The sequence below is a fragment of the Lissotriton helveticus genome, chromosome 1_1 (genome assembly GCF_964261635.1).
Source record: "Lissotriton helveticus chromosome 1_1, aLisHel1.1, whole genome shotgun sequence".
NCBI classification, from domain to species: domain Eukaryota; kingdom Metazoa; phylum Chordata; class Amphibia; order Caudata; family Salamandridae; genus Lissotriton; species Lissotriton helveticus.
In genome coordinates, this window is record NC_136057.1 from 1,621,079,036 (window position 1) to 1,621,100,504 (window position 21,469).

At 46.5% G+C, this 21,469-nt stretch overlaps 1 protein-coding gene across 1 annotated transcript in view; it reads right to left on the bottom strand.

Moving 5' to 3' along the window:
• The window catches only part of GPR84 (G protein-coupled receptor 84), a 77,312-nt gene extending 56,210 nt beyond the window's left edge, over window positions 1-21,102 (bottom strand). Inside the window, exon 1 of the mRNA XM_078688383.1 lies at window positions 20,876-21,102. The gene's annotated coding sequence lies outside the window, so the exon portion shown is untranslated. The remainder of the gene's footprint in view (window positions 1-20,875) is intronic.
• Window positions 21,103-21,469: the final 367 nt, after the last annotated feature.

A 21,469-nucleotide genomic window follows, 5' to 3' on the forward strand; every position in this document is an offset into this window, starting at 1 on the left:
TTTTTACCATGGAAAGGCAGACCAAAACCTGGGGCATAGTTTGAGGATCACCAAAGTTTACGGCAGCAATCCTTGTGCCTCCCTGTGAGACAATGAGCCTTCAAGAGTGTCATGCAGCAGGTCTCCAACAACACAGCCACTTGTGAAACAAGCATTTGCAATGCAATATGTCTCGCATTTTTGGAGTTGGAGCTATTGACATTGTAAATGGCAATATTTTTCAGGTATGTTTTTTAAGTGCAGTGATAATTTAAAGAAACTAGGCTATTGCTGGTGTTTGTAGACTGGAATACTAAAGTATTGCTGCCCTGAAATCTGTGCTCAGAAGGGATACCTATTAAAAACAAGCGAGGATCAGCAACACTCTCTATTTTTAATTTAGCACGCACTTTAGCTGCAGTAAAAAAGCATGGAAAGCAATGCCAGGGGCATAAACTTAGAACCGCTGCTTTCTCCTGGACTGTGGCCATTGGGGTATCCAGCAGTGAGCTCTGCATAGGTTGTACAAGTGTCTCTCCTCCGCCTTAGGAGCACCCCTTCAGAGTGTGCAGGTTACATTGGAATAGAGCAGCAGAAGTGGATGATTTTACTACTCCCAACACTTCAGTTCTCGGCTGGAGGAGGCGTTGCCGTCTGATGTCATCTTGGCAGTTTATGACTATGCGGTGTGCTTATTAGAGCAGTGACTCAGCTCTGGTTTAAACTGTTACCTATTAATAAATAAAACAGGCTGGGGGAAGGTGGGGTGGCGAGAGACCCGTGTTTTCCAATAAAAAAGTTACATTTATTAACAAGCATTAGAAATGCAATCGGGCTCGGATTTATTTGAGTTTGAGCTAATGGCATTGTAAATGCCAATGTCTTTTTGCCATGTGTTATGGAGTGTGTGCATGTGGTGTGTAGTGGAAATATGTTGGTTGAATTGTAATTTTACCAATGGTGGCATGCTGTGCTTTATATGAATATGTTTAAAAGTAAAGTGTACCATACTGCGATTGCTTGGTGGAAAAGTGCACTGCCGGCTGGAGGTGTGTGTGCCTGGTGGAAGGGTGCACTGACGGCTGGTGGGTGTGTGCTTGGTAAAAGCGTGCACAGATGGATGATGGTTGTTGGTGTTTGTGCATGGTGAAAGCATTCATTGACGGCTGGGGGTGTGTTGTTGTGTGTGTTGTTTTCTGTGTGCTGGTGAGTGTGTGGTGGTGAGTCTGTGGGGGTGAGCCTGGGGAGTGAGTGTGGTGGTGAGTGTGTTGTGTTGAGTGGTGACAAGTGTGTGGTGTTGAGAAGCTGAGGTGTGTGGTTTGTGTGTACGTTATGTGTGTGTGGTGTATGTGTGTGTGGTGTTTTCTGCACACTCACACACTGCCCCTACACATTCACACACTGCTCCCCCGCACACTCCCAATGTCACCCTGCATAGTCACACACCGTTTACCCTGCACACTCATTCTGCACACTCACACAATGTGCACCCTGACACACTGTCTCTGCAGTCACTCTGCACTCACTGTCACTCTGCACTCACTGTCACTCTGCACTCACTGTCACTCTGCTGTCACTCTGCACTCACTGTCACTCTGCACTCACTGTCACTCTGCTGTCACTCTGCACTCACTGTCACTCTGCACTCACTGTCACTCTGCACTCACTGTCACTCTGCACTCACTGTCACTCTGCACTCACTCTGCACTCACTCTACAGTCACTCTGCACTCTACAGTCACTCTGCACTCACTGTCACTCTGCACTCTACAGTCACTCTGCACTCACTGTCACTCTGCACTCACTGTCACTCTGCACTCACTGTCACTCTGCACTCACTGTCACTCTGCACTCACTGTCACTCTGCACTCACTCTGCACTCACTGTCACTCTGCACTCACTCTGCACTCACTCTGTCACTCTGCACTCACTGTCACTCTGCACTCACTGTCACTCTGCACTCACTGTCACTCTGCACTCACTGTCACTCTGCACTCACTGTCACTCTGCACTCACTGTCACTCTGCTGTCACTCTGCACTCACTGTCACTGCACTCACTGTCACTCTGCTGTCACTCTGCACTCACTGTCACTCTGCACTCACTGTCACTCTGCTGTCACTCTGCACTCACTGTCACTCTGCACTCACTGTCACTCTGCTGTCACTCTGCACTCACTGTCACTCTGCACTCACTGTCACTCTGCACTCACTGTCACTCTGCACTCAGTCTGCACTCACTGTCATTCTGCACTCAGTCTGCACTCACTGTCACTCTGCACTCACTGTCACTCTGCACTCACTCTGCACTCACTCTACAGTCACTCTGCACTCACTGTCACTCACTGTCACTCTGCACTCACTCTGCACTCACTGTCACTCTGCACTCACCAGTCACTCTGCACTCACTGTCACTCTGCACTCACCAGTCACTCTGCACTCTACAGTCACTCTGCACTCACTGTCACTCTGCACTCTACAGTCACTCTGCACTCTACTGTCACTCTGCACTCACTGTCACTCTGCACTCACTGTCACTCTGCACTCACTGTCACTCTGCACTCACTGTCACTCTGCACTCACTGTCACTCTGCACTCACTCTGCACTCACTGTCACTCTGCACTCACTCTGCACTCACTCTACAGTCACTCTGCACTCACTGTCACTCTGCACTCACTGTCACTCTGCACTCACTGTCACTCTGCACTCACTGTCACTCTGCACTCACTGTCACTCTGCACTCACTGTCACTCTACACTCACTGTCACTCTGCACTCACTCTGCACTCACTGTCACTCTGCACTCACTCTGCACTCACTCTACAGTCACTCTGCACTCACTGTCACTCTGCACTCACTGTCACTCTGCACTCACTGTCACTCTGCACTCACTGTCACTCTGCACTCAGTCTGCACTCACTGTCATTCTGCACTCAGTCTGCACTCACTGTCACTCTGCACTCACTGTCACTCTGCACTCACTCTGCACTCACTCTACAGTCACTCTGCACTCACTGTCACTCACTGTCACTCTGCACTCACTCTACAGTCACTCTGCACTCACTCTACAGTCACTCTGCACTCTACAGTCACTCTGCACTCACTGTCACTCTGCACTCACTGTCACTCTGCACTCACTGTCACTCTGCACTCACTGTCACTGCACTCACTCTGCACTCACTCTACAGTCACTCTGCACTCACTCTACAGTCACTCTGCACTCACTGTCACTCTGCACTCACTGTCACTCTGCACTCACTGTCACTCTGCACTCACTGTCACTCTGCACTCACTGTCACTCTGCACTCACTGTCACTCTGCAACCACTGTCACTCACTGTCACTCTGCACTCACTCTACAGTCACTCTGCACTCACTGTCACTCTGCACTCACCAGTCACTCTGCACTCTACTGTCACTCTGCACTCACTGTCACTCTGCACTCACTGTCACTCTGCACTCACTGTCACTCTGCACTCACTGTCACTGCACTCACTCTGCACTCACTCTACAGTCACTCTGCACTCACTCTACAGTCACTCTGCACTCACTGTCACTCTGCACTCACTGTCACTCTGCACTCACTGTCACTCTGCACTTACTGTCACTCTGCACTCACTGTCACTCTGCACTCACTCTGCACTCACTGTCACTCTGCACTCACTCTGCACTCACTCTACAGTCACTCTGCACTCACTGTCACTCTGCACTCACTGTCACTCTGCACTCACTGTCACTCTGCACTCACTGTCACTCTGCACTCACTGTCACTCTGCACTCACTGTCACTCTGCACTCACTGTCACTCTGCACTCACTGTCACTCTGCACTCACTGCCACTCTGCACTCACTGCCACTCTGCACTCACTGCCACTCTGCACTCACTGTCACTCTGCACTCACTGCCACTCTGCACTCACTGCCACTCTGCACTCACTGCCACTCTGCACTCACTGCCACTCTGCACTCACTGTCACTCTGCACTCACTGTCACTCTGCACTCACTGTCACTCTGCACTCACTGTCACTCTGCACTCAGTCTGCACTCACTGTCACTCTGCACTCAGTCTGCACTCACTGTCACTCTGCACTCACTGTCACTCTGCTCTCACTGTCACTCTGCACTCACTGTCACTCTGCACTCAGTCTGCACTCACTGTCACTCTGCACTCAGTCTGCACTCACTGTCACTCTGCACTCACTGTCACTCTGCACTCACTGTCACTCTGCACTCACTCTGCACTCACTCTACAGTCACTCTGCACTCACTGTCACTCACTGTCACTCTGCACTCACTCTACAGTCACTCTGCACTCACTCTACAGTCACTCTGCACTCACTGTCACTCTGCACTCACTGTCACTCTGCACTCTACAGTCACTCTGCACTCACTGTCACTCTGCACTCTCAAACTGCACTCTCAATCTGCACTCTCAATCTGCACTCTCAATCTGCACTCTTCACTCTCAAACTGCACTCTGCACTCTCAATCTGCACTCTCAAACTGCACTCTCAAACTGCAATCTGCACTCTGCACTCTGATTCTGCACTCTCAATCTGCACTCTCAATCTGCACTCTCAATCTGCACTCTCCACTCTCAAACTGCACTCTGCACTCTCAATCTGCACTCTCAAACTGCAATCTGCACTCTGCACTCTCAATCTGCACTCTCAATCTGCACTCTCAATCTGCACTCTCAACTCTCATACTGCACTCTCAAACTGCACTCTCAAACTGCACTCTCAATCTGCACTCTCAATCTGCACTCTCAATCTGCACTCTCCACTCTCAATCTGCACTCTGCACTCTCAAACTGCACTCTCAAACTGCAATCTGCACTCTGCACTCTGATTCTGCACTCTCAAACTGCACTCTCAATCTGCACTCTCAATCTGCACTCTCAAACTGCACTCTCAAACTGCACTCTCAAACTGCACTCTCAAACTGCACTCTCAAACTGCACTCTCAATCTGCACTCTCAAACTGCACTCTCAAACTGCACTCTCAAACTGCACTCTCAAACTGCACTCTCAAACTGCACTCTCAAACTGCACTCTCAATCTGCACTCTCAAACTGCACTCTCAACTCTCAATCTGCACTCTCAACTCTCAAACTGCACTCTCAAACTGCACTCTATAACTGCACTCTCAAACAGCACTCTCAAACTGCACTTTCAAACTGGACTCTCAAAATGCACTCTCAAACTGCACTCTCTAACTGCACTCTCAATCTGCACTCTCAATCTGCACTCTCAACTCTCAAACTGCACTCTGCACTCTCAAACTGCACTCTGGGGGTGGGAGAGCCTGGGGCATGAATGCGAGCGAGGAGGGAAGCCGGATGGGGGTGGGAGAGCCTGGGGCGCGAATGCGAGTGAGGAGGGAAGCCGGATGGGGGTGGGAGAGCCTGGGGCGTGAATGCGAGCGAGGAGGGAAGCCGGATGGGGGTGGGAGAGCCTGGGGCGTGAATGCGAGCGAGGAGGGAAGCCGGATGGGGGTGGGAGAGCCTGGGGCGTGAATGCGAGCGAGGAGGGAAGCCGGATGGGGGTGGGAGAGCCTGGGGCGTGAATGCGAGCGAGGAGGGAAGCCGGATGGGGGTGGGAGAGCCTGGGGCGTGAATGCGAGTGAGGGGAGGCAGGCAGATTAGGGAGATGCGCGTGCTTGTGTGGTCACGTGACCCGCTTTTGTGGCCACGTGACCTCACATGCACTGTGAAGAAACCGCAGTGGTTTCACTAGACGATCGAGCACTTGAATTCTCGATCCCTCAATGCGCTTGCGCGCATTGTAGGTCACGAGACCTAAAAAGACAGCCCAGCAACGCTCCACATTCAGCAGTCACTGCTGAATGAGGAGCGTTCACATCCACAGACTTGGATTCACTTTGAATTATCCTTCGGTTTCCTGAATATTTTCTACTCTAAATAGGGTACAACTTTGCTGTGTTATCTCAAGGGGAACGATTCATTCAACCTCATTCCAGAGATTCTTCCTGACCAGTGCCGATTTTCCTGGCAGCCTCGACTCAGCGAGGGACGCCTAGGGAGATTTCTCAATTGCTGGGCTGTCTTTTGTCCTGAAGAAGACCCGCTCTGACATCATACTAACACATTATCAGGGTCAAAACGTCGACGATAACACATGGCTCAGTCTTAACAAATCTCTGGGTGTACACTAATGAGTGGCCCTGCCCCAACCAGAGATATTGACCTTGTTGTTGTTCTGACCATTATTCCACCTGTACATATTTGTATAAGCTTCACTCTTGTATATATGCGCTGCACCATCAGCACTGGGCACTGATTGTCACTTTGAAACACTAGTCACTTTATAGTTATGCCTCACCTTGAGAGCACTTGACAAATGTATTTTTAATATGTTTTGAAAAATCAAAAATAGAAAATAATAATAATAATTTTTGCAAACAATTTGTAGTTTCCTTTGTTGTATTGTTGTGTTCCAAGATTCACTGTGTTGTGCCCTGTGATTCAGCCTACTTTTACTCTCCGGCATACTGGTTAAGCAGAGAGTTGCAAAAAATATAGGTATCAAGATTCATCGTCAATTGCAATGTAATTGTGTTTCTCCGAGACAGAACCACTGTAGCTTTACTTTTTGTGTCAACATTAAGTCACACTTGCTGGGGGTCATGGGAAGGCCAATCCTGCCTAGAAGTGGTTCACAACAGATTGATACTTATACTACCAATAATAAAAATTGTCTGTCAAGCAAACCTGACCTGTGCTGGCATGATAGCTTAACCCATGCAGCACCCTTCTCACACTGGCTGGTGTCTTAAAGGATTTCTGTTGATGTAGGACAAATGCTGTTATGCTGCACATACGGGGCCAGGTGACAAGAAGAGGCTACTGGGCCACAAGTCTTGTGGCTGGGTGGTTTGCTACTGGTGTGCCGGGGTCCATTCTACTATGGCTCAGCAAACTGGCCCAAGTACCCCGTTCCCACATTTGGCTCTCAGGATGAGTATTGAAAGGTTTCTCAGGGACGTATTAATGGGGGGGAGGGCAAGAGCTCAGAATTCAACAATCAATCAACAAACACAATAGGATGCTGTCCAGTGAAAAGCTTTGTTGTAAAACAAGAACTATAATAGGACGAAACTTAATACTACACACAGTACACGGGGCTGTCGGTGTTTTTCAAATTGCTATGGGCTGTTGCCAGTGTGCCGGCAATCACATGGGTTCTGATCAGAGGTGGCAATACCTATCCTACGAAAGTGTTATCCTGCTATGCATATGGCAGCAGCTGTTTTTTTCTAAAAGTGGCGGGTGAGGGGAGGGGTCGGGATGAAGGACCACAAATGACAACAACAACAAGCATTGAAAATGCAATAGGTCTCGCAATAGAAAAGTTTGACCTTTTGGTGTTGCAAATGTAAAAAAAAATTGTTTATATTTTTTCAAATTATAAAAGTATTAATTTTGTTTTTTGTAAAGTGAATAGTTATAAATCTACAAAATGTTACATTTATAGCATTAGTAAAGTTACATGTTTAGTTTTGTCCCTTTTTAGATGTATTGATGTGCAAACTCACAATTATGTGTAAAATGTTATAAATAAAGGATAGTGACCTAATGTTGTTTTTAATTTTTAATGGTAAAAGTTTTTACATGTAAAAAAGGACAAAACTAAACATGTAACTTTACTAATGCTATAAACAACTACAGGCAAAGGCATAATGGAGAAAATAGGGGTGAAAAAGAACCTTCAAAACTGAGATTTGAAATGTAGAGTGGAGGAAAAAGAGAGGCTCCTGGTGGAATCACCGTTAAGGCAGCCTTGGTATTATGTAATTCTGGCTTAACTGGCACCCTAGAAAAACTGCATGTATTTATTTATAATAAACTAAGGACTGAACAGTACACATGCCGCAGCTGGGTAACAATCTGTGCAAATTCCAGGAAAAACCAGGGACTGATGCTTGTGGCCAGTCAGCAGGGAACGATGCTGGTAATGGAGGGTGGGTGTGTATTGGAATGAGCGCGAGGTGTACGTCTTGTCTGTGCTGATAAGCAGCGAGCGTGGGGAGGAGGGAAGGGTTGTGAAAAGCAGCAGCGAGGAGAGAGGGCTGTAGTTGCCAGGAGATGCGGATGTCACCTTGCATGATTTCCAAGACAAGCATCAGCCTGCTGTCAGTTTAGTTCCGTCGCTCGCCCAACAGGGCAAGAAAACCGGCTCAGATCCCTTATGACTTCCCGGCCATATCACTACAGGAACACTAAGAAAACAAGCCAAAATGTACCTAGCAGATCGTAAAGTAAGGAAATTCTTGAGCAATTTATTTCAAACAAGCACTGGTAAAGTCAAAGTGGCTTTTGTGTCAGAGAAGCACGTGTTATTCAGAAGTACGTGTTGCCAAAACCTGCCCAAAGAAGATCTTACAACGAAATATCTTGGACTACAGTGGCATAAATAAGCCGAGAGGCAGAAGAACTCTCAAAGTAGTATTATAAAATCGAGTCAGAAGGTAACGTTCGTACTTTAACTGGTGATCTTAAAAAGCACACACTGCAAAATATTAGTTAATTCTTTGCACAAAGGGATTGTGTTTTTGTTTCTCTTAAGCCTCTGTCCTAACAAGTATCATTAACGGCATTTGATATAACTATTGCGCTCAAGGTGAAAAAATGCATCCACGTGTGATCAATGAACAGTCTTTAACGCAGGCAAAAACATAGACATTGCACACACTTGCATGTAAATCTGCAAATAAAATGTTATCTTTACTGCACCGTAAATACATCAAAGAAAAGACGTTAGGTCTCAAGCACGGCCGGCCGGCCGTGAAAGCCTTTGACGGAGGGCATTGCTGTGGGGAGGGGGGGGAGGAGAAATGTGACACGGGACCGACCGGGGAGAGCGGCGAGTGTGAAGCAGCAGGGGCCTTTGAAGTGAAGCTAAGCTTCACTTCAATGGAGTGGGAGGAGTGCTGCTGGGGAACAGATGGCGATTTGATGATGTGCACGCGCATTTTAGGTCAATGCGCTTGCGCATTGACCTAAAAGCGCACGGGCACAGCATCAAATCGCCAGTCTAGGTAAACCTTGCTTAAGCCCCTATAGTCTCGCTCAATGCGCATGCGCATTGAGAGGCGAGACCAAAAAATAAGTCACCTGCAGTCACCGCATTGGCTTGTCTGCTCCTCTTCTCTGCAGGCACAGGCTCCCAGACTTCACTGTGGCCAATCCTGACACTGCTCTCGTGCTGTTGGAAGCAGCGTCAAGTTTGGCCTGAGCGCTATGAATTTGCGCTCACAGTGAGACTGGAAGCCTATGCCTGCTGTCTCTAAGATTGCAAAGCAGCTCGGGTTGGAGACAGCTTCAGACCGCATGACGGTTTGGACAGGCAGACAAACCGTCATGAGCACAGCTCACAGTGCAGTTACCACTCTCCCTGCAGTCTGTCCTCCCAATGGCCCCCCCCAAAGACTTGGCAGGAAAGGAAAAATCAAACGATATTAAAACATGCTTATAATCATTTTAATTTTCCTATCCTGCCAGTTTGAGGCAACTAAAGAGGCAGCGTTGCTCCTCTGACATAGCAGGGGAGCAGCTGCTGGCATACGTCTATGCAGGACATTTACTTATGGGGAATAGAATCTGAGGCAATAATTGGCTTCGATCTGAACAGACCATTATGACTCTGCAATCAATGACCTAGTGGGGAAACAAATAGGCCTGCCCAGTTTCATATCTTGCTAAAGGTTCAGGTGGCACACTGCTAGGTTTAACTACAGAGTTCTAGGGCAAGATGCAGCCTCCCACTATTTCAGACTTGGTTTCTTGTTCCCTAACTGGGTAAACTCTGCTGAAGGTAGTGGTGGTTGTCCTGTGCTCTTCACAGTTACTCCATCAGTGGAGCAGGATCACAGATACAGCCCCGGCTTACCAGTCGTGTCATAAAAACATTGCAGTACAGCAGGCTTGAATCAACAATCATTCATCCTAAGCAATTGTATCCTCCTGCCGTTGGGGAGTCCTCAGCTGCAGCAATGATGACATCTGGACACAGCTTATTGATAGCCACAGACAGACTCCTTGATGCATGGCAGAGATGCCGGTTTGTAGGCCGGGATCAGTTGTGATATCTCCTTGGCAGTTGCGGCCTCCAGGCTGTTGGGGAAGTTCCCGGCTGCAGCAGAGATAACATCTGGGCACGGCTCGCCAGAAGCAACAGTCATGCCCATGAAATCACAGCAGAAATACTGAACTGAACACAATCAATCAATCATCTCAGATGTATAAAGGGTGGCTAAATACCTGAGAGGGTATCCAGGTGCTAGGTTCTTTCTGGGATTAGTTGAAAAACCAAGTCTTGATTCCATTTCTGAATTCCGAGAGAGAGGATGATGTTTGGCGGTGGAGGGGAAGGTCATTCCACAACTTGGAAGCAGGGTAGGAGAAGGATCGTCCTACGCTTTGGCTTCAGTGGAGGTGAGGAATTTGTGTTAGGGTGAGGGAGTTGAAGTGTAGGTGTCTGGATGGGTGGTGGAAGTTCAGGCTGTAGTTGATGATGTATGCTGGCCGTTTGTCATGGAGGGCCTTGTAGGCATGTATCAGCATCTTGAATTGGTATCTTTTCTGGATGGGGAGCCAGTGGAAGTTCCTGAGGTGGCGAGTGATTTGGATACATTTAGTAAAACCGAGGACGAGTCTAGCAGCTGAGTTCTGGATGATCTGGAGTCTCTTCAGGAGTTGGAAGGTGATTCCTGAGTAGAGCACATTGCTTTAGCCAGTCGGCTGGTGACTAAGGCTTGGGTGAAGGGTTTTGTGATGCTTACAGGGAGCCATTTGTAGATATTTCGGAGCATGCTGAGGGTGTGGAAGTAGATGGAGGAGACTGCATTGATCTGACATTTCATGGTGAGTTTGCTGTTCAGGATGATGCCAAGGTTTCGGGCATGGTCTATCGGTGTGGGTCCAAGTTTGGATGGCTTCCAGTTGAAGTCCAACGGAAAGTGTTATAAAAAATCAGCACTTCCTTCTTGTCCATGTTGAGCTTCAGGCAGCTGGTATTCATCCACTCTGTGACACACATCTTGCAGTTGTGGAAGTTGGCCCTCGTGATGGAGGGGTCTTCAGAGTGCAAGAGGATGAGCTAGGTGTCATAGGGTATGATATTGAAGCAATGGGTTCAGATGATGTTGGCCAGGGGTGCCATGTAGGTGTTGAACAGGGTAAGGCTGAGGGATGAACCTTGCGGGATGCCACAGATGATGCTTGTGGATTCCGACAAGAGGGGTAGTAGGTGGATTCTCTGGGCATATCCTGTAAGGAAGGATGCAATCCATTTGAGGGCATCTCCCTGGATTCCGATGTGGTGGACTCTTGATGAGTGTGTGGTGGGCTATTGTGCTGAATGCTGCTCAGAGGTCGAGGAGAATCAGGGCTGCTGTTTCCCAGTGGTCGAGGTGGGTTCTGATGCCAATCGGTAGCATTGATCAGGACGGTCTTGGAGCTGTGGTTGGCATGGAAACAACATTTTTGGAGGTATCCAGCAGGCTGTTCCTCCCCAGATTTTTGGTGAGTTGGCGGGTGATGGCCTTCATGGACTTTGGCAGGAAAGGGGAGCAGAGAGATGGGCCGGTAGTTCTTGAGATCGGTGGGGTCGGCAGGGAGTTTCTTGAGGAGGGGTCTGACCTTTGCGTGTTGCTATCGTTCAGGGGAGGTGGTGAGTTCACTGCTGATTTCATTGCTCACAAGGTTGTAGAAGTAGTGGGGGCAGGGGTTTGTGGGTGCTCCAAAGTTGATGGAGTTTATGGTGGCTGTGGTGCTCTGAGTGGTTCCCGCTGAAGATTCACGCCAGCAGAGCCACAGATGGTGTGATTGACCTACACCACTAGACCGTCTCTCTGATGAATTCTTATAGATGGTGTGTCTGACTTACAACACCAATTAATGGACACAAGGACACAAGCACCGATTCCACTTTGAAGGGGATCCCCAAATTCACCTCTACTACGCTAATTCTCAACTCATCTGGGACTCCATACATCCACCTACAGTTCTCTTTCGCAGAAGAACCTAAACCCCCTCATTGGCGCAAGTCTCCAACTGAAGTGGGACATCTTCAAACGCCATAATATATGTGCTCAATACTTCTATAGTCCTGATGAAGACCCTAGACTGAGGTACTACCTGCCCTTACCATAGGGGTCGAAACGTCGACAGCATTATCTTCAACATACACGCTACAACAGAAATAGCCATATATGGCCCCCGTGTAATGTTTATATAGGGAACCGTGTGATCTATTGAAGACTGGAAATGTTCTCAGATTGATACAGAATTGTTCACAGGACACAATTCCTTTTCTATGTCCCCCTATCTATTCCAACCACACCCTACCTAACTGAATCCAACCCCTTTTTCCTTTGACACCCACCGAGCACTGTATTGAATGATGACTTCATCAATTGCTACGTATTGTATGAAATGAAATATAATACCTGTGAAAGTACTGGACATCACTGTTTACAGCTGAATTAAATTCAGTTTCATATCTACTCGGTTTATGTGTGTACCTTTTAACAATTACTGATGAAATTAATTTTAGGAAATGTTATGTAACCGACCACCCTTTCTTGTAACTACATGTTGACCCAGGTCGGTGAGTAAAGGGTTTACCCCGTTATTACCTACCGCTCCCATGCAGTGAGCGGGTGGTTATAGGTGGCCTCAGTCTGTGTGAGGAGGTAGAAGAGGTCAGTGGGTTGGGGTTCGAAATTACTGTAGATGGTGTTTCTGAACGTTAATGTTGCTTTATGACGTTCAGCAAATGAACCATGCAAGGAGGATGAGGGGACCCTATCTCAGGTTGAATCAACACTCCCACATACAAGATGACTTCTTCTGGGTGTTCCATGCACTGGGAATATGGCTGAGCTTCGGTTTCTGGGCAGAACCTCCTCCCGTAGAGAAGGGCACTCTTCTTCTCTCACTGAGGAAGTAGGCAACATCCTAGGTTCTAGGCAGACCAACATCTTCTCCATCAAGTTGTGCAAACTTCTGGTGATATTCCACATTATCTAGGGCACTGGCTGTCATGCAGACACCAGCCTTAGTTACACAACAGTTCTTCGAGTTCTTGCTGAGCACTTCCTTCTTGGTCAAGAAGAACTTGGAACCAGAACTAAGTGGGGTGATTTTGATACAAATTCTATAATCATTTTCCAGACATGGGATGTTGATCAACTGTCTAGGGCCCTGAAACGGATTGGGATGGTTCCCTTTTAAATGTAATCTCCCATCTGGAACACAAGCAGTGCCTTTATGCAAGGGGGTGGCTCTCACAGCAGGTAGCGAGGTTGCCGGCTCCGAGCAGAAATGTTCAAAACAAGGCCAAAATGAAGTGGGAGATCTTTGCACCTAGCTGCATCTACTTTTGTGAAGTGGTAATCAGGGACAGATAAAAAAGGGCAGGCCCTGAATAGAAAAGTCTCCACCTTTATCAACATAATCTGCTACCCTACCCTTCACAAATGGCAGTGCTCAGGAAATCTTAGCAATCACAACAAGATGATGGATGGAGTGCTGAAAATTTTCAACCACTAACCCCCAGTCAAGAGATCTGGGTTTAGTCCATTCTTCTTTTGCTCACTATACCACCCCAGCTTGAACCTAGTCATATGCAAATCAGTCTGTATCTTGTTCCTCAAGTCCAGCCCAAACTGCCAAGCCAGGTCTGTCCTGGGCTGGAAACTAGCATCCTGGGACCGGTTTCAGGGTTTCACCCCTTATCAGCCAGGCTAGCTTGATTCCAGTGGCACACCAAGCAAGGGACTCACGTCTGGGCATACCCTTTGCCACTTAAAGCAAAACTGGTCTTAGGATGCTTTTTTTCCAGCCCAGGGAGGACTGGCCTGGCAGTACAGGCTGGACTGTACCCATGCGGAAGAGGGTCAAGGCTAATTTGATCATGGCTGGGTCTAAACTGGAATGGCATGTGGAGCAAAAAAAACAATTAATTTAGGCCCAGATCTCTGTACTTAGGTGAATGCTTGACATTGTTCAACATTCTGTCCATCAATTGTTCTTTTTGCATTTGTCACCCTGAGTGGAACAGGTATGCCCAGACGTGGGTCCTGTGCTCTCCATGCCACTGGAGTCAAGCTATCCAGGCTGACGAGGGGTGTAACCCCGAAACCGGTCCTAGGATGCTTGTTTCCAGTCCAGGGAAGACCTGGCCTGGTAGTTCAGACTGGACTGTTCCCATAGGGACAAAGATCAAGACTGATTTGTACATGAATGGGTCTAACTTGGAATGGCATGGGGAGCACAACAAATGTGTATTTAGGCACAGATCTCTGTACTGGGGTGTTTGTTCGACATTGTTCAACATTTTGTCCATCAATTAATTCTTTTTGCAGGAAATCTTACCAGCGATCCCGTGCTAAAAAATGCCCATATCATTTCAACAGGTAGGCCTGTCTCCATTATTGCTCACATCAGTGTCTAAAACTCTGCCCTCCAGTGACAGGAATGCAGTCAATAAACTGCCACAGCGCCTTGAGACCCTCCGGGTGAGTAGTGCGCTATATAAATGCCCTGATTGACTGATTGATTGACTGTCAATGAAAGCTGCCTCTAAACTTGATCATGTGACCTTTTAATGCAGGGGCAGCCAAAATAAATTATACTGGTCAAAGCAACCATTCTTGCACTATACACTGAATCTTGCTCTCACACGTGCCTTACATCCACTATGTACAGATGCATGTAACAAACACATGACATTTCGGAGCAAGGGTTCGGTTATCATATCCAGAGGTAACTTAACACAGGTGAGCCGCTACATTGCACTTCTCTGAGTCAAACAAAAAAGATTATGACCAGGACTTTTAATCCTCATAACTCAGTATGCTGCCACCACTGCGGTATGTCAACAACCTACGACAAGGACATTAGTCTCATGGTGCTGCAGATGGTATGCCTGGTGTGCCTGCCTAGGTCACATAGAGAGGTCAGAACCTTGGCTTTACCAAGGGCTGGCCTAGGCCTCAGCTCATGTGCAAGATTACACAAGTATTCTGGTATTCGGGGCAGGGGTACATGCCAATATACCGTGCAGAGGACATTCCTGTCCCAACACTATGTTAGTAGGTATTAGGTATCTAGTGCAGTGCCAGGAGGCTGTTTAGCGTATAGAGTGGTACATAAGTGCTAGCGTCATTATCAAGCCTAGCTGGGGAGCAATGAATGAAGGACAAATTTAACATCACTTTAAATTCCCAGGATTTAGCGTTGGTGAACACGTGGAGCTTGAATGGCCCTTACGGATTACTCTTGCAGATCCCATCTCATTCCGATAAGCTTATCAAGGGGTTGTGAGAAAAGGTACTCCAGTTCCAACTGCTGAGTGTGAAGATGACTGGAATTAATGTCTCTGGTGTCATATGATCATAACTCCTAAATGTGTTTGATGTTTAAACTTGTACTTGGGTCTGGGACTCCACTGCTTCCATTGAGAAATTGTGTTACAGCAAACAAATGATGGACGGAATGCTGAGAATGTAAACATTATCTCTCAGTCAAAATATCTGGGATAAATCCATCGTTCTTTTGCCCACTACGCCACCCCAGTTAGGACCCAGCCTTATGAAAATCAGTCTTTACCCTGTGCACCATGAGAACAGTCCAGACCGAACTGTCAGGCCAGGTCCTCCCGGGACCGGAAACAAGCATCCTGGGACCGGATTCAGGGTATATCACCCTTCTTCAGTGAGGCTAGCTTGAATCCAGTGGCACAGTGAGCAAGGGGCCCACGTCTGGGCATACCCATCCCACTTAAGGCGAAAAGTGTTACAGAAAACAAATTTAGGGATTGGCAGTGGCAGACATCACAACGTCCTTCACTGTTTTGGGAAGGATTTTTTTTGCAATGATATATTCACCAAATCAGATCATCAACTCCCTCATACTGCAAATGATGAAAGGTGTCCCTCCCTAACACAGCCTAGGCATTCGGCATGACAACTGGAGACCAGGGATTTGAAACATTTGAATTCCATCTCACTTGCACCATTAATTACCAGTGATCTGGAAGGAGCTGAGCTCTCCTATCTGGGGCCCTATTGTGCCAAGAGGCGCACATCTGGCATGTGAACAGAATAAACCTATGAATTAACATAAAGTTAAAGGGGGGTAAATATTAAGGGGATGTAAGAGTGACCACACTGCAAAACCACAAAAGGCATGAAATTCTTTTTTTTTTCAATTAGTATTTATTCAATTGAACAATCATAAAAGACACATAAAAATAAACATTATTAAAAATCAAGAAATGACTTAAAAACAATCACATGATAAAATTCATAATAAGATCCCATAAAAAACATATCACGTTAAAAGGCTAAAAATACACAGGGTTGGATAGACACCACAATCTTATATGCAGAATAGATAAAAAAGAAACTAATACGCCATATCAGATAACATCAGTTACATAATGCCTGCAACCTATTCCTTCTAAGGACCCACGCCCAGCTCCAAAATGTTGCCATAGCAATTATTATGACATCACTAGTATCAGTTCTCAAGATACGCAAAGCCGTTTGGCATGACCTTGTTCCTATTTTGGCACAAACTGGCTTGAGACATTTAAGGCGAGGGCCCTTATATGCGGGACATACAAACCGAACATGCGATAAAGTCTCTTCCTCACAAGGGCAACAGTAACATTTTGAGTCTTGTGCCATCCCCCACTTATTTGTTAAAGATTTTAAGGGGAGAGTACCCACTCTAAATTGATGATAGAGCTTCCTATCACCAGGGCTCATAATGGTGTCCCAATAGGCTTCCAGCCTATGATCAATGGTGTGTTCCAGAAAGAGACCTGTTAAGGAAGCGCCATTCACCTGAGAGATAGACTTCAAAATGACCATGTCCCTATACAAGGCTTTAAAATCTATTTTTCCTGGGAAAATATTCCCATGAAATTCGCTTAAAGTACTGCCTTACCTTTAGCTCACACACCACAGTCATGCTCACTTCACTAACTCCCATTTACACATATACGTATTCCAACATCAAACGTTCTTCTTCAGATAAAATACCACGTTAAATAATGTGCATAATCACGCGGAAGATCTAATATTAGAACACAGGACACCCACGCGTCCTAGGACAAACATCTTTAGCAAGTCAAATGTAATTTGCGGTATTTTTTGTTGTGTAATTGTGGTAAGGACCCAGCCCGTCCCAGTCTGGGGCACAACTTCCTGTTGCCAAACCATTCCCTGGTTCAAGAATGCTTTGGAGCTCCCAGTTGGCAACACCCTACGGAATTAACTTTGATTATATGCAAAGTATTGTAAAACGTTCCCCTGATAACACTACGTCCGGTAATTGTAAAAAGTTCCCCTGATAACACCACGTCCGGTAATTCAGAGGACATGACCGCATCTTATTCTTCACAGAGAACATACCCGCCACTACCTCAAGTACAAACGAGCCCTGTTCTTTTGGCATAAAAGGATCACACCATTAGCAGACCTGTGCACCGTCTCAGCCAGCAACTGCCAAAAATGGAACGGATTTCACAGGAGAGTCATTTAATTTAGAACAGTCTCTCTCATTCCTTTTATAAAAAAAAACGCAGCGATTCCAGCCAACCCCTCCACGTGAAATTTACAACAGCCTCCTAGTAAAATATTCCCCCTGTGTGTCCCTCCATATGGAAGACATTTCTGGTTTATAGAGAGTTCATGTTCTAACAACATTATCACATCTCATGCTGTGCCCCTCCTCAGGTAAATATTTACAGCTGCAAAACAATTCTTATTATCTTGAATTCCTGCCGCAGGATAAGCTTTCCCACAGTCCTATTGCGTTCAACACTATGAAATGAATTCCTCACAAAGGTCTTCCCTTAATTCCAATCTTGCGAGGCAGTTTTCAAGTGTATCTCACTCAAATGGCTTCCTACGACAGGATCCTCCTGAAGAATCAACATAAGCACACAATTCGATGTGTCCCTCATCAACAAATGAATTCCTGCTACAAAGGCATTCCCCAAGTGACATTTTCAGACGCCATTGTGAACATACTCGCTAATTTAAGAACTTTCCACTGCTAGGGACTACTAGCTCCACACGCTGCATGCAGCGAGTAAATAAACGCCTTGGAAGTATACCAACCCACATCTCATGAAATCTGTCCTCGCGGGTCCGGCCGGGTCTCATGCCTGACAGTTATTAAAATGTGCCTGTGAAAGTGAAACAGGTCCCTACCGGGCCCTGTAATTAACTGTAATGGCAAAAACACAGATCGATTTATCTACAATGACTCCATAGGCCCATAAATAAACCCATGTCACTGTTTACATTTCAGATGTTTTACTTCATCTTGCATTCCATAACAGAATATGTTTTCCCCAGATGTGTTTCTTTAGTTTTTTTGTTTTTTAATGCAGCCTTGCCCATTGGATTTTACGAACCGAGTCGCCTCCAGGGGCCATATGTATCAAGGCCAAATGGGTTCGCAAACGCCGAAATTCACTGAATTTCGGCATTTGCGAACCCATTTTCGCAAAATGGTATGTATGAAAGAATTTGGGTGCAAAATAAGGAATCGCAAAATTTGCCATTCCTTATTTTGCGATTGCATTTAAGGAATCGCAAATTTTGCGATTCCTTAAATGCAATGTGTTAAGCAAAATAAAAATCCAAAATGCCATTAAGGAATCGCAAATTACCACCAACTTGAAGTTGGTGGTATTTTGCAATTTCTTTTACAAATGCACTTTATGCAATTTGTAAAGGTGCCATGTGACGCTCATACATGCCCTTAGGGCATGTATGTGCGCCATATGCGCACACATGTAATTTTCAGGGGTGCAGCAGGGTGTTCTTGAGACAACCCTGCACCTGTGAAATTATTCCCAATTTGCGATTAGCAAATTGCGAATCGCAAATTGAAAATAATTTCGCATTCATTCCTATGGGCCTCCTGGCCCATAGAAATGAATGGGAAATTATTCCTTAATTGCGATTAGCAATTTGCTAATCGCAATTAAGTAATCTTAAAAAATCGCTAAAAAAAGCGCTTCCTTAAAAAAAAAGCGCTTCCTTAAAAATCGCTATTTAGAAATCGTAAAAGGGAATGTTGAAACATATGGCCCCAGGTGTCTGGATGAGCTCATGTTGTTAGTGGGTGCTCATGTCCGAGGTACTTCGGGGCTCATCCGATCTTTGGCCTCTCTGCGGAGCGCACAGAGTGATGGTGACGTATGCGTCAAATGTAATTACCCTTTATGTAAACGTGTGTGAAGGATGTATTCACAGCTGTTGGAATGTTTACAGTAATAAAAGACAAAAGAAAAGACAATGTGTTTACAGGGAGAACGGTGAAGGAAGTACATGCATAAGAACAGAGTTAAAAGACTAATGAAGAGGAAGCAGATGAAGTGTGTGACATCCAAATGGAAGATTTCAGAAAGAAGTAGGGCAAAAAGGGTGTGTCTATCAGAGAGACTGCAAAGGAAAGTAGTGGGAAGGGCAGAGCAATGTGATTGCGGTACTCCGAGCACCACTGCCCTTACACACACACAGACCTTAGAAATGAGTAATTCACGGTTTCATATTTTAAGAATTGAAACTTTTTTAAATTCTAATTATCGACGGCATTGTCTTTGTCACTCATTTTATGATACGGTTAACAAGCAGAGGCAAAGCCAATAGGTCTGGCTTGTTAAGGCATATATGTTCGTTGTTGTGTTATATGTGTGGAGTACATAACAGACACCTCGTAGACGGCGACCCAAATAGTGGTCGGGTGGCACGTTGTGTGAAACACTGGAATCTAGCTCACCTATGTTAAGCCACCTCTTTATATACATAGGGTACTCCTACTTAAAAGGACCACGAGTTACGCTTCTTTGCCCATATCCCTTTCATAGACACCCCTCCCCCACACATTAGTTATCCCACTCAAAGCGCTGCCCCCACCAAAAGAATACGCCCACTATGTATACAAGTTACCTTTACATTCATTTTATACACGTTTATCTTACGTCTATATCCCGAGAAATTATTATTTTTGTGTTTCTGCAAAAGGGAGCAAGAGTACACTGACGTTGCGCTGCTTTTCACATTTGATGGTAGACAGGACTGAAGTTCGAAGCATTAGTAGTTTATCACATTTCGTGAGCAGCCGAGTTCAAAATTAAATTGCAACGTTTTTGCCCAGGCACAACAGAGTCTTTATGCGACCTGGACGTTTTGCGACACGCGTTTGTTTGACTGCTGAACGCAACAAGTGCGCAATGGGATTTCCGTTAGTTTGTGGTGCACGCGCTGCAATCGGGGCAGGCCTCTTACTCACAGGCAGCCTTGTCATAACACTTCGGCCTGTTCTATCTTTCCTCACCATGTGCCCCTCTGTATGTAATGCCAGGTGTAAGAAACTCTCCAGATGAGAGCACCCTCACGGAACAGATCAAATTAATGAATCTGATATCAGACAGATTTTTTTCCCCCGGACCCTTTTCCCTCCTGCAAATTGCTATTGTGAATGAGGATGTTAAGAATGTAATGTCAACGTGGATTTGTGTGTGCGTGGCACCCGACAAGTTATTAAAGCTCAACAAGATGACAAAACTGCTATTCCACACCTGGAAAGAAGAAGTCCTGGGAACCAAATAAAGCGCACGCTCTCTTGCCATCTTCAACAGCGTTCTTACCGCTAACCTAAATTATTTGGAACAAGTGACCCCCTTAAAGGTACAGGAGTCTGTTGTGTTGAGCTATAGATCGAAGCTCGCGGAGCATTCATCTCCGCCTCGCCCAGTTTCCGCACCAGGTGAAGGGGTGTTCAATCATAAATCCGTTTTTTACGGCCCGAGGAGCTTCCAAAGTTCATGTTCCCGCTCTTTGACTTACCTGCAGCTGTGACCGCGCCCTGGCACCTCAGAGAAATTCCACAGACCCCCTTGAGCCTTCAAGACACTGAGGCGGTGGATCCGCAGGCCTCCTGCCCCAGCTCCCTTCAGCTCCTCGAGGCCACCTCTAGCCACTACTTCCTCAGAATGATGATTTCCAGGCCGCTGGGGCTAGCACGCCTTTTTATGGCAGCCTCCCGCCCCTCGGTCAGGAAACTGGCCTGGCAGGTATGAGGCATGTCCCTGCAGAAGCAAACAGAGCGAGGTATGTGGGAGCAGAACCAGACGGGGAGGGGCACGGTGCGGGTGCACAGAGACTCCCTTCCGAAGGCCCAGTGCAAGAGCCTGGAATCCGAGCTCGCTCCCGAGAAGGTACCTCAGCCCTGAATCATCAAATGAGTTATGCGAGTATGACACACGCAAAACATCTCCCAGATTTCACAATCCTCTTTATGTGTGAGCAGATGCTTCTTCAGTAAGAAGGCGGGGGTGGCTTCCGGACTGGGAGTGAAGGCCCAATGCCATGTTATTGTAGAGTTCACTTATAAACAAACGTAAATATATGGCGTAATTAGTACTCGAATACCTCAAGGGT